The sequence below is a fragment of the Haemaphysalis longicornis genome, unplaced genomic scaffold, assembly GCF_048455015.1.
Source record: "Haemaphysalis longicornis isolate Haplotype H1 unplaced genomic scaffold, Haemaphysalis longicornis Haplotype H1 scaffold_37, whole genome shotgun sequence".
Taxonomy (NCBI): domain Eukaryota; kingdom Metazoa; phylum Arthropoda; class Arachnida; order Ixodida; family Ixodidae; genus Haemaphysalis; species Haemaphysalis longicornis.
The window spans coordinates 1,293,155-1,306,432 of NW_027526355.1; positions in this window are offsets into that span (position 1 = coordinate 1,293,155).

The following is a 13,278-nucleotide window of genomic DNA, read 5'->3' on the forward strand; positions in this document are numbered from 1 at the left end:
TTTAAATCATTACACCTCTAAAAAAACATAAAACCATTGCTTAAGATCACAGGAATTCGTCGGCTCTGTACACGTTTAGTTCAGGAGACGTAATGTTTTTCTATGCGCTAGCTCATCATTTTCTAGGCATGCGAAAGTTTTTTTGATGCACAAATAAACTACAACTTGAAACAATATTATACTTTTTTTATCTACAAGGTGACGATGTAGTTGAAGGAAGTGACGAAGAACAAGAAGGAACAGGAAGAAATAGCAAGCCTCTCTGCATTCATTTGTCAAAAAACGATGCAGATGAATCGTCAATACAATGCTGCGAGGTTTCCCTTAAAGGAGAGTGCAACAGCCACCGGATGTATGACGACTACGAGAAAGAAAAGGGTAATAATCCAAGCCGCAACGTTCCGACGTAAGGATCTGTAAGTGTTAGGTATTAGGAACTTGTTTATATGAAGTAAATAATTTTTAGGAAAAATACGCCGCCTACTGTGTTCGCTCACAAACATCGTTTTTTTTTTTGTAAAAATGTCTTTGTCGTAGCTAATACAAGGGGCGTCAAGGCACGGCCAGCACTCCAAAAAGGTACCCAGAACTTTTAAGGTTGACTGATTGATTGATTGATCGATTGATTGAATGTACGGCTGAACTCGCCGATGCTACACGGGTGATGAGTCGCGCCGTAGTAGAGGGCTCCTGATTAATTTTGACCCCGTGGGGATCTTTAAAGTGGGCCAAAATTTTGAACCCACCAGCGTTTTTGTTTTTTTCCTTCATCAGAAAAGCGGCCGCAGCGGCCGGAAACCGAACCCACGTTCATGTGCTCAGCAGAACAACGCTGCAGCCAATGAGTCACCGCGACGGGTACTTTTAATATAACAATGATAACTAAAGTGTATACAAAAACAAACTTTGAGATTAGAGCCCCTGCGCCCTTCAATTGTGCTGTTTTCCTGCGTCCTGTTTTTTTGCGCTTTTTATTTCAGTATGTTCCACCAACTCGCCCACTAAAGGATTCTGCTATTTTACACATATTGCACGCTGTATCGAAGCCTGTGCTCCGCAATATTCAACAATGTGGTCGATACGACACCTGCGTACGAAGTCGAAGGCTGCTAAAATGAGTCCTGATAACCAGAAACATAAGATGAGTGGAGAAACATGTATCATCATAATTAGCTACAGAAAGAAAGATGTGCAATAGGCACTTATCTGGGGAAAGTTTATCAATATTTGCTTACATAGAACAAGGGTGGAATAGGGTATTGGGCTATACATGACGCCGTATGGTGAGTTGGAGGAACAAAAAACCTGGGAACTGGAATGTTCCTTTTTGCGCGCGCTTCCGACGTTTCCATTTTCATATCGAATAAACCTGAGTGGACTTCACTTGTCATGCCGACAACATGGAGCATATAGGTTCCCCAACAGCACCGCTGCGCCCTAAAACTCTGCTGACAACATTCAGTTTTAAGGGGCCGCGTAGTCGTAGGCCGTCTGAGAGAAGGGGCGAGTGCTGTTCGGGCTGAGCTTGCCAAACTGAGTTGCCAACACAAAATACCACACCTCAAAATAACACAAATCAATCTTTACACATCTTACACATCTTTTTCAGGAATTACATTACTAAAACGCAGGCCTAACTGCTACTTCGGTTTGACTAGAAATGTTTAAAAAGTCCAGAACTACGCCTAAACCATGAGAAGTCAGCTGTAAACCCAAGCGTGACTTTTATCAGGAAGCATTCGCTTAGTAAAATGTATCGAAAGGGATGGAGCTTCGTGAGCACTGTATCTATCGCCGAAGAAGTCAGTAATTTGCAGCACTGAAACGCATCTTTTTCAATTGTTCTCAACCTGGCTACTCGCGAAACCTGAAAGAGCACCACATCATTCGTTATAACATAAACAACTGCCAAGCAATCCAACTACCAATAGGCGATCCAGAAACTGCCACTTATGCTCCGCTGTGGTCTCGGGAAGAACACGCACCATCACAAAATAGCGCATGTGATAAATTTTCTCCCGACTTTCCTTTCGGCCTACGTGACGGTCACTTTTATTAGATGCATCTGATTTCTATGAGTGACAGATTGAACAGCCCAAACGGCTGCACCAAATTTAAGCTGCGGCAGAAAACTACCAAACAACGTGCGACTATATTGCTACGTACGAGTACTGTAACAACTAGATACTTTAGGAATGCAAATTTTAATATTTTATTAGAAGAAACTAGATAGTCTCCCGTGAAAATGTAAGTCGGTCGCAAAACCAGCCGAGGCGCAAGCTATCGCGATCAACCCAGTCTGAAAGACGACCTGACACGTGACAGGCCGAAATTTTGAAATCTAATCTTAAACGATATCTTTTTGCTGATACAGCATCGGAGTTCGGATTCTTACTGGAAAATGCAGCTGGTAGCAACTGGTGGCCGAGAGGCTTAACGAAGTGGAACCAGGTTGCTGATCTGCTTGGTATTGAACTGATATGGCGCGATTTTCGCGTCCATTTAAGCATATCTGCAGAATTAGTAATTTTAAAGGCGGTAAGATGTCACGAAAAAGGAATTAGGAAACAGAAGGGGGAATATGCCGTCATCATGTGTAGCTAGAGTAAGAAGAGCTGCAATCATGGAGTGTTCTCAGCAGAGGCATTGCGGAGAGTTTGTGACTTCACGCTCGCGATAAGGATGAAACGTATCAATTTGTACATTATACGCCCTGCCTTTGTCAGCACCTTCGACCGCAGGCCGTTTCTGAAGGGGCCCACCTTATCTAAACACTAGAAAACAACTGAATACCGCTCATGTCTAGCAGGCTCTTGGGAGCACGTTTTCGCCAGAGCTCTACGGTTCCAAACGAACATCTCAGGACAAGCTGTTGGAGTGCGGTCACCGTAAAAGTAGTCCACCTGATGTATATTCTAAACAGAAGGAATGGTTTTGTCGCGACAGTAATTTGGGTAATCAAAAATACGGCTTCGGGACACGCGATAGAGACCCGCTTCATCGGCTTTCCGCTGATCGCGAAGAAAAATGAGCTAGTAATGCAGTTTGACGATAGGGACAGGTGGTAGAAGGAGTCGGAGTCCGACATCAGGTCACTATTTTTGAGCTAGCAAAGGTCACCTTCTACGCAGGATGGAAACAGAAACCGCGAGTCATAGTTACAACAAAGCGGTAGGTTGGTGGGTAAAACATTTTTATAACACATAATATCTAAACTATGGTGATTTCTGCAAATGCTTATCAGGAACAATCAGCACTTATAAGGAGCAAGTAATAAAATCTTCACTTCACTCGATAACGGCGGACAGATTGACGTTATTTTTCTTGATTTCCGCAAGGCCTTCGATCAGATTTCTTACGTTCATCTAAAAACGAAACTGTGCCAAATATTACGCAACACAAAAATAATCCAGTCGCTGGATTGCTATCATTCTAAACCACATGAATTTGTGAACATAGGCAACTCCATTCGCCATTAACAGCAGTCTTCTCGGGCGGGCCGTAGGGTTGTGTGCTTGGTCCGCTTCTAATTCCTATTTTTTGAATGATTTGTCTATTGAATGTCCTGTGCGATGCCGCTTTTTTTGCGGACGACTGCGTATTAATATTATGTCCGATCACCTTAGGATCACCAGCTGGTAGATACGTATCTTCTCGTGGTTGAAAACTGATGTAGACGTTGGGAAATGACCCTAAATAGTTCAAAATGCATTCTAATGACTATAACCCGTAAAAAAAAACTCGCTACAGTGTCGGTAAAACATAAATGACAACCCAAACCAACAGTTTACTCAGTGCAAATACCTATGCGTTTTATTTTATATAATATAACTTGGAATGCCCAGATCACCAACATGGTCTTGGTAGCATCACTATGCTCTGTTGAAAATTCCATCAACCAACCATCAAGATTCATTGCTGGAAAGATTGATTGCGTTTGATGGTCGCCTCGGAAAGCTTGATGTACGTAAGAAACTGTAATGGAAGCCGCTAGATGGGGACGCTGAAAGGTGCTGGCAGGCATGCTGGCATGCCTGCCAGCACCTTCCAGCGTCTTCCAGCACCTTCCTCCAGGCTGGCAGGCTTGCGGCGCAATGGCGGCAGATGTTGGCGTGACGGCAAGCTTGACTGCTGAATTGATGGTGGAAATGCATTTTCTGAATGAATGATGGCAGAAAGCCAAAATTTATACGACCGCGAAGCGCTTGTAATAACAGAAACATAGCGGTGGCATTGACCGTTGCGAGAAAATTACAAAAGCTGCCTTTTTGAAAAGGTCTCGCACGCTGCACAATGACGGCAGATGCTGGCGTGACGGCAAGCTTGACTGCTGTATTGAAGATGGAAAAGAATTTTACGAACGAATGCTGGCAGCAAGCCAAAACTCATTCGATAGCGAAGGACTGATATAATAATAGAAACATAGCGGTGGCATTGGGAATTTCGAGGAAAAAAATAATAACAGCCTTTTTGACAAGGTGCTGCTGAAAACGTGGCATATTAGAGAAAACTACTTTGATTAGCGCTTCTTGGTTTTAAGCCAGAACTTGAAGGGCTGGTATGAACTGCATGCCCTTTATTCACCGTTCTTGGTGTAAGGGGGGCAGTGCCGACCCTTACGTTGAAAACATGGGCAGCTTTTTTCGCTGCGACAGGGTCAAACAGTACGTGTTCATTTTCGCTGTGCTGAGCCCGCGGACAGAACCGTCCGTGTCATGGCTTAAAATGTACGTGGCAGACTACGGGTCTAGCGCTTCGCCGATCCGCCTTAGTTGTAATCAGCTGCCTTGAGACAGATCCGACCACTGTATAATTACACAACATAATTTTCATTCCGGGCGCGCATGCCATTTCACTCATAGCTACGTTGGCTTTCGTCGGGGAGAACGGGGATGTGCGATATCTCTTTTAGGTTGAGATAGCTGGCTACACGGCTCAAGGCGATCCTCGTTTTGGAGACCGGTGCGTGCCCAAGAAGTGGTATGACTTGCGGAATGTGTTATATACGAGAAGCAGTAAACATAACTCACAATATTTGTGCAGTCATTGGCGATTCAGTTTGAGAAACCAAACAAATGCCGCCTGTTCGGGCGCTCTTGCCGTTTGTGCCGGTGGTGTGGTGGTAACGCGCTCGCTTTTTGTTGCAAAGGGTGGGGGTTCGATCCTCAGTCGGTCTGTTTTTTCTTGTTTCGCCGACAGCACGACATGATTTTTCTTTAAGCGCAAAATGTGCCTGTTCTTTGTAGTTTTTAACCAAAACTGATTTCCCCCCAAGTGATGTCGGAGGTTTATTCCACAACTTCCTCATATACAAACGCCAAATACCTTGGCGTTCTTGTTTCTTTTTTCTTTTTTTGTGGTCATGGCAGTTGCTCAAGATATTTTCCTTGTGATTGTTGTGCTCCTTAAACTTTCTATTCCCGTTGTGTCCCAATTCGCGCCTTCCTGTGACTGCCCAGCAGCGCACACAAGCCATGCGGCTTATGCGGGCGGGATAATGTTCTGTATTTTTAAATGTGAATAAACATTATTATTAATATTACAGGATAGCCCAACAAACGCAACTTCTTGCTGGGTATGGCAACGTGATCTTTCTATTTACATTGCTTTATGTGTCTATGTTCAAGCCAGAATTTGTTTCGACGCAATTTGTTCACTTCGCGACTTGTATGAACTACGTTACGAAAAAACAAAGGCCGAAACCGAAACCGAAACCCCTGCCTCAGTACTCCACTGCTCCATCCAGCAGCATCGCCACGCCATCACGCCATGGAGGAAAGAAAAGGTTTCCTCTACTATGGTCCCTAGAAATATGTGCTACTCTGCCGTCCGCCGACCGCGAAGGGGGCTCCTCCGTGATGCACGCAGCGGCGGCGCTGCAGTCAATCGGAGCGCGGTGGCCGGCCGGCGCGATGGGCAGCGGCGGACGGCGCTCTGCCGTGCCGCTGCTGCCTTCGTAGTTCTGCACTATTTCTGGGCGGGTTCAGCCCATTTTAACTGCCCCTTTTCGGACCCTATCCGTTTCTGTCGACAAACCAGATTAGCCAAATAAGTTGGTTCTCACCAGTACGAAGAGTTTTAACCCGCGTATTATGAAGGATCGAGCCTTCTAAAAACCGTGGAATCGTGTCACTACGCTATTTCGATTTCGACACATACTCGGGGGCTTCGGGAACACTGCCGGCACGGCGTCGTTTTCCAGCTTGGAAACATCATGCGGGACTTCAGCAAGAAAACAACCGTTCTTTGTGAATACCCCCGCCGTTGTTAACTGATGGATTAGTCAGCCCGTGAAAATGTTTGTGTGGTTTGTCGGTGCTCCGCTTTTTTGTATGGCTCTTAGGAACCGTCTTTCTTTGCAAGTTTCCCAAGACGTCCCCTGTACGTGTATGTAAATAAAACAGCTCGAACCGGTGCCTTAATTCTGACCTTTTGCATCGTTCATCTGGAGGCCCTTAAGCGCACGTCTTCGCGGCCCCCTCAGTTACGTCCAGTCAACTGGGAATCTGTTAAATGTAAATGCCGAATAAAAAATCAAGACGTGTGCACATGCATACGAAGTTTTATCACCTTCAGTCATCAGATACAGTGATTTCTCCATAACTCGAACTCGGATATCTCGAAATACCGGTTAAGTCGAAACCTTTTTTTGCCGTGCATATACCTGCCATAGGCGACATTTTCCACCCTTTGTCTCGAAACGACCTTTCGGGGATCACGGATATCTGGAAATATTGACAAAGAGGACGCAATGCAACATCCGCTGCAGGCAGCTGATAAGCTCTCGGTTAAAGCTTAGCTCCCATTACCCGCCGAACACCGTCGCGAACGGCAAATTTGCGCGGGGTACGCACTGTGCGCGGCCGATGTCCTGTTAGCGGAGTGCTGTCCGACGCCTACATTGTTGATATAGCTGGGGAAGACGCTTCTGATCACGTGGACGACGACGTGTCTCAAGAAGTGCCAAAAACGGCAGGAACAAGAAAAACATATGGTTTGCCTGCTTCACAGCAAGATAGAATATAGCGTTGGCGACCAACAGTTGATGCCGCATTGAGAAGCTCGAGAACACTTTTTTGGGGCCAGATGCGAAGGCGGAACAGGCGAGCATCACGCAGTTCTTTTTCCGCAATACCTAGAAAAAAATGTTTTTTTTTTCTGCAAATTATTTTGCCTGTATTCCTGACGCGTCCCTGTGGAGCGTTTGTTACCAGCACTAGCTCTTATTCCAGTGATCTGGCCATACATTTTTCGCATTTCGCTTAACCCAATACTCCGCTTACCTCGAAAATTTCAAAAAATTGGGTACTATCAAACCTCTTTTGCCTGCCTGTAATTTTCGTGAATACCACGATTTGAAACATTCGCCAGCATTGTGTACGTGGAACTGATTTTTAATAACACCCGCCTGCAAATGCAGTAACTTCGCTTACATTCCTCATTGCACAGGATCTTTTTGATCACCCACACACTCGGAGGGAATTGCGAGGCGCACGCGGGGAAAGCAAAACGGGAGAATATTTGTGTTATGGCCAATCATTATAATCGCGGCTGTTTGAAACCAAGGAGTAAAAATATTTAGGTTTATTTATACTGTCATGACCATATATACCTCGCTTTATCCCCCCTCCCCCCGCACTCTGCCCAAAGTATATAGGAACAAGTTTTTGCTGGCACATTTTACTCAAACTTTCGCTTTTCTTTTTGTCAGCCTACCAGCCGTCTGCGTGCTTGTCACCGTCAACGACGTTCGGGAATGACCCGGTAGTTTCGATGTGGATCAAACGCAGCTTCTGGTGCCGCAGGGAGCTCTTTTTGAACGGGATCTCACTGTATGAACATTGATGGTTGAACGTGAAGCTTTCTTGTGAGCGATTTCTTGTCGCATGAGTTTTGACTTTGACTCATTGAGCTTTCACTTTGAGTCGCACGCATTTTGGACTTATGATCGCGCCGGACTTGACATCGGCCCTTTGCCGTTTGATTTCACGCAAAGAAAGCTTCGTGTGCAACCATCGTTGCGGAGTGGAGGAGTGGATACTTTTTCTGACTGCACTCCTCTCCAAATCCAAACTGCTCTGACCATGTTGGAATTGCGCATTGAGATAGACGTCGGCTTCAAAACGCGATGGAGCCAGCTTCGATTCTGACCACGGGAAGGGTTTTTTTCCCTCTCACTTTACTCACAAACATCACCGTCGTCAGAGACAGTTGGCTCTCTTGCAGTGCTTTTTCGAGGCGACATAGGCCATCAGTGATACATAGAAAGCTCCGCTTTAATAATGGTTCAAGCGGTGGTAGTGAAACGGCTACGCTGTTTGCTGCGGTTTCATCCTTCGGTCTCATGCACTCGCGAAATTCAGCGGCCGCAAAGAGGCTCCGTAGCCCAATTCGCGAAAAACTCGGGGCGTGAAACTAAAAGGTCTTATAGTGAGCTGATTGGGAGCTGATGTACCTCGTACCATTCGATTTCACCCCGATGCGCGCTCGCTCTCCGCAGCAGTAGCGCGCGGCACAGGCCGGCCTGCGGCCACTGCGGCCGCTCTCACTCCGGCCGCTCGGGCGCTCCGATTGCTCCCAGCGCCCTCTGCGCAGCGCTGTGCGTGCATCAGCGGCGCGGACACGCCTTCCCATAGAGAAAGCGCGCGGACGGCAGACTAGCACAATTTCTAGGGACCATACTCTACGGGTCTCGTGCGCTTGTATGGTGGCGCCACTGATGTGCTGTGATCAGCGCCTTCTTGCGGACAACAGAGGCATAACTTCTGAAGTCCGTGAGCAAACGACGTCCAGAGCATAGTATTCCGCGCAGTACGATTATTAGAAGAGAAAGAAGAAATGACCGCTATTCTGTTGCCATGCGATACGAACAGCCAAACGGTACTTTATTAAATAGAATATGGTTCGCAAAGGCGACAGGAGAGCGATTCATCACACTAAAACCAGTTTTATACCAGCGCGGGATTGTCTCCGCGCAGCGCGCGGTCACGCTGTCATTTCGCAACGGCTTCCACTGAACACCAGCAGCGCCGCCCAAATAAAAGATTAAAATAAAAATACGGAAGCCCGCGATGCTACCAAGAGGACGAGAGGAGTGCAGGAGTGTGCGTCTGTGTGTGCAGCGCTTCCCGGAAGCGATAATGTATGTGTGAGAGAAGGTGTGATCGCTCCACCAGTGGAAAATTTTTTGTGGGGCCGCCGGCCGCCGATCCCCGAAGAGCATGAAATAACGGCATCAACGGCATAACGAACTCCCAACGACGCCAGCAACGCCTTGGTTGGTGTGGTCGCTTTGGTGGATTTGATTTGTTGAGCTTTAGATCAGAACGGCTGGGTTAGAACTGCTGGCATAACCAAGCAGTCGGCGGACAGCTTATTGTGAGGAGAAGACCGACTACGCGACTTCATGGTGCTTGCAGAAGCAAATTTCTCCCGTGTATACACTCCACTGTGCCTTGTACATGTCAGGAAGTGATTTGATGTGTTGTGTGCGCGAAATCGCGGCGAAAGGTTTGTGTGTATATTGCGACACCAAGGATAAGCGGCTTCAAGAACCCGAAGATTCAGGTTTGTAGAGGCAGGTATTTGAAAATGACAACTGCTTGAGTAAACTCTACCTCAAACTGCTGAAACTACGATTAGTTCGTTGGATGGGCTCATAAAAATATCGCAATGCTTTTTGAAGTGCTTTCATAGGTTTATAAATGCGTACTTAATATGCGAATAATTTTGGACGTAGATGCGCGAGACGAGGCTTTCAGGAAAGCCTCTGAACGTTTATTTACCTTGCTTATCGCTCGACATAGACAAGGGCACAGATATGGTAGATCGTACAACAGGAGCTTTAATTGTGCACGAATGATTCCTCTCGCATATGGCCTTGATAAAATAAGACCATTTCGAATAATGGCGATAGTTTCAAAGCTGACAGTGTTGTACGTGATGTTTGTGTGACTACGCTGGCATGACTACATGCCAGCGTGAATAGTTGTGCTGGTGCAAGTTATCTTTGTCAGCAAAAATATTTTGCGCAACAAGCCCCGCTTGAACTCGTTTTTCGCCGACTGTCGCAGAAACGCAAACTACAAGTTGTACAGGAACACATGTTTGAGATATTTGAGAGTCCTTTCAATAAAAGTGTAGATGCCAGTCTCAGAATTGTGGCTGGTGTGTGTCCATCTGTTTACTGTTGTGTCGCTGTGTAGCGTAAACATTTACGTTTCTGTTTTCATTTTAAAGCTTCATATTTTGCTGGTATGACTACGTACAATTCGAGCATGCATATCCGTGGGTTGTTCCATGTATTTTCTGATGCGTGCACGGATTATACGACACCAAAGGCTATTGAGGCGCTACAAAAATATGCACTGGATACACGGCATTTTTTTTCAGCGGTCTTACGCCAAGTAGCGTGCACACACGCAAATGCACCTATAGATCTGTTCATTTTGTTTCTTTTCGGGTACTATGTGCTTCGTGAACGTCGGCGTCGCAGGCAACTGATCGGTGTAGTGTCGTCTGCTTTTATTGGAGAAGGGGCGCTTTCTAAATTATTTCAGCTTGTATTCCCGCACAACTCGACAGCGTAATATTTCTATTAATATAACAATTGTGAATAAAAAAAAACGCGGTAATTGTTGTACACTTATTTTACGCTTGTTGTTTAAATTAAGCCGCGTAGCGAACTGCTGTATTTGTTTATTTTGTTCTTCAGAAAAAATTCCGCCGCCGCTCTCAGGTGGCGCCACATGTTTATTTGAAACTGCAGTGCACGAGGCCCCAGTGAACTAGAATAACTTGATCCAGTGGCGCGAACGGGGGCCGCTCCGCAGCGCTCGGCTGAAGCAAAACGCGTCTACCGCCGCCAGGGGCGCCACTGCGCCTTCTTCGAACGGTGCCGCCGTTGAACGCAACGTTGGTTGAACGGGCCATTGCTTGGGGCCTCCATGCTTGGGGCACTCGCCAGGTATTGCCGCTGCCGTTTTTTTAGTGTGGCACAGTAATTAACCTTTATGTAAGAAATATACTCGCTTTTGTTCTCTCTGTACCTTTCTAGGGACGTTTTGCCGCTTATTAGACCCGTTTGAGCCATCGGGCAACGGCTACAAACAATAACAACGTTGCGCTGTACCGTCTGCTAGCGGCGCAGACGATAAGCCTATGTGCGATGCGTTGGCGGCGCGCGATCAGAGAGACTGTCCGTCTGTTTCTGGTCGAGGCCTTGCATTTTCTGCGTGTTTTGCGTTTCCGTGATGCTCCCCTAGAGCAGCAAGGGATATGCAATCGTCAGAAAAATAGTTATTGCGAGTGCTTTCTAGCTCTTATACCCCTCTGCGCTTTATACCAGTTTGTGGCTGGTTTGGAAGATGCCTTCACTACGTGTCTGAGCCTTGATATTGTGGAGGTGGTAAAGGCAAAAAGGGAGCTCCAGCTTGGCTGCCCTGACCACTGCAAAAATGTGGCAGCCGAGCTCACTGCTTTTAAAATAACAACACGCTTTTTTCACAAGAGCATTAACAGCAGCAACACTCGAAAGCGCCAGGCTTCGAAGTACTTGAAACTGAGACGCAGAACGTAAACTCGCAGGTGTGTTGCTTTGTTTTAAACACTTTTATGCGATATAACTTCACCTGGCTAAGCCATTGCCGTGACTCCCGCCTATGGAAAATGCGTTTTCATTTTTATTTTCCAAAACTTTCTTGAACTTCCAAAAAAAAAAGCTCACCTTTCTTGTATTACTTATCGTCCTGGCAATGTCATGCACATTCTGCAAGTGAGGCTCCAAAATATTTGGGGTGCAAAATATAGGGAACAGAATAGGCCGCCTAAATTAAAAATTCCTTCACTCACGGGTGCTACTGGACGCGTGGATGCTCGGTAAAATTTGCTTCCGTAGAGGCAAAGCCACAAGTAGGCTCATGCCGGGACTTTATTACAGTAAATAAAAAAAGGAAACCCATTCGCAAAGAATTAAACACGGCAGTTGTCCACCGGAAGCACATCGAACGCGTACACTCGTATCGATCGTCTGCGCAGGTAGCAGACGACACCAAAAAACTCGATTTATAGCCGTTTCCCTACACCTCAAACGGGCGGATTTGCAACAAAAGTTCCTATGCATAGTACGGGGATGCCAGATGAGGGCAGCCTTTTTTTGTAAAGGTTAATTACTGCCAAACATTGAAACAACGACAGCCATAACCACTGCCGATCGCCTGAAGTACAGCGACTGCCTCGGCGGTACCTCTCGAAGAGGGTGCGGTAGCGCCACCTGGTGCTTTCTACACAGAAGAGCACGCCCCTTCCTCACTGTTCGCGCCACTAGATCATTCTAGTTCACTATAGTTTCCTCCATGCCATCACGCAATCGCCTTTCTCTCCTCCTGGCCGCCGAGTCGGTGGAGTTGGGGGCGTTGTTCACGCTTGTCGAGTGCTTTGTTGTGGTTGTTTTGACTACATTGGATTATTGCTTCGACGAAGATATGCCGCCTGTGATTTAAGTTAAGTGACTAGTCTACGTTTCGCACTTTACTTGTGTATTTAACAGGGCAGGGCTGTTCCGTTTCGTGTTAGACGTGTGTGTCGCCGCTTAGCCCTAATGTTTTTTGACAGCGACTGATTTTGAGGGTTATGTAGATCAGCCTTTCAACCGGGGGAATAGCAACAGTAGGGCTGTTCGATTTACAGTCCCGTACTCACCGCAGATTCCCTGAAAGCAGTCAGTCATTCGATTTTCTTGTGTATCCTTATGGCTTCGGGGAATCCTCGGACTCCCGCGGAATATCCGTGGTGAAATCGAGTCTGTAAATCGAAGAGCCCTGGTGTTTTGGCCGTTTGTAGGCTTTTTGTTGAGCGAAGTAGGATCATACTGCTACGTTGGCTAAACGGTTTGTTGCTCGCAACAACCGATCGCCAATACGCGCGGTCGACCGCTCCAGGTTGAGTTCGCAACAGTTATGCTTTTTGTGTGGGTAGTTTTTAAGGAATTGCGATATTGTACTTCTTCGCATCATTTGTCGTACCTGGACTAAAGGGGTTCGCTTTAGGCAACTCTTAGCCGAAGCACATAGAAGTGTACACTACACTGCATGGATTGTCATTTTGCACAGCGGTCACTGAGTAAAGTGAACTGGTACAAAGAAGGCTCTCTGCGTTCAGATTGAGGGTACGATGGCTGAAATTGGCGTCACACTCGCAAGCCCCGCATGTGCAGGGAATGTTTGAGTGTTCCAATCGTTCGATAATCGCATATATGTTTGTGCATGTGTATCAGTAGCA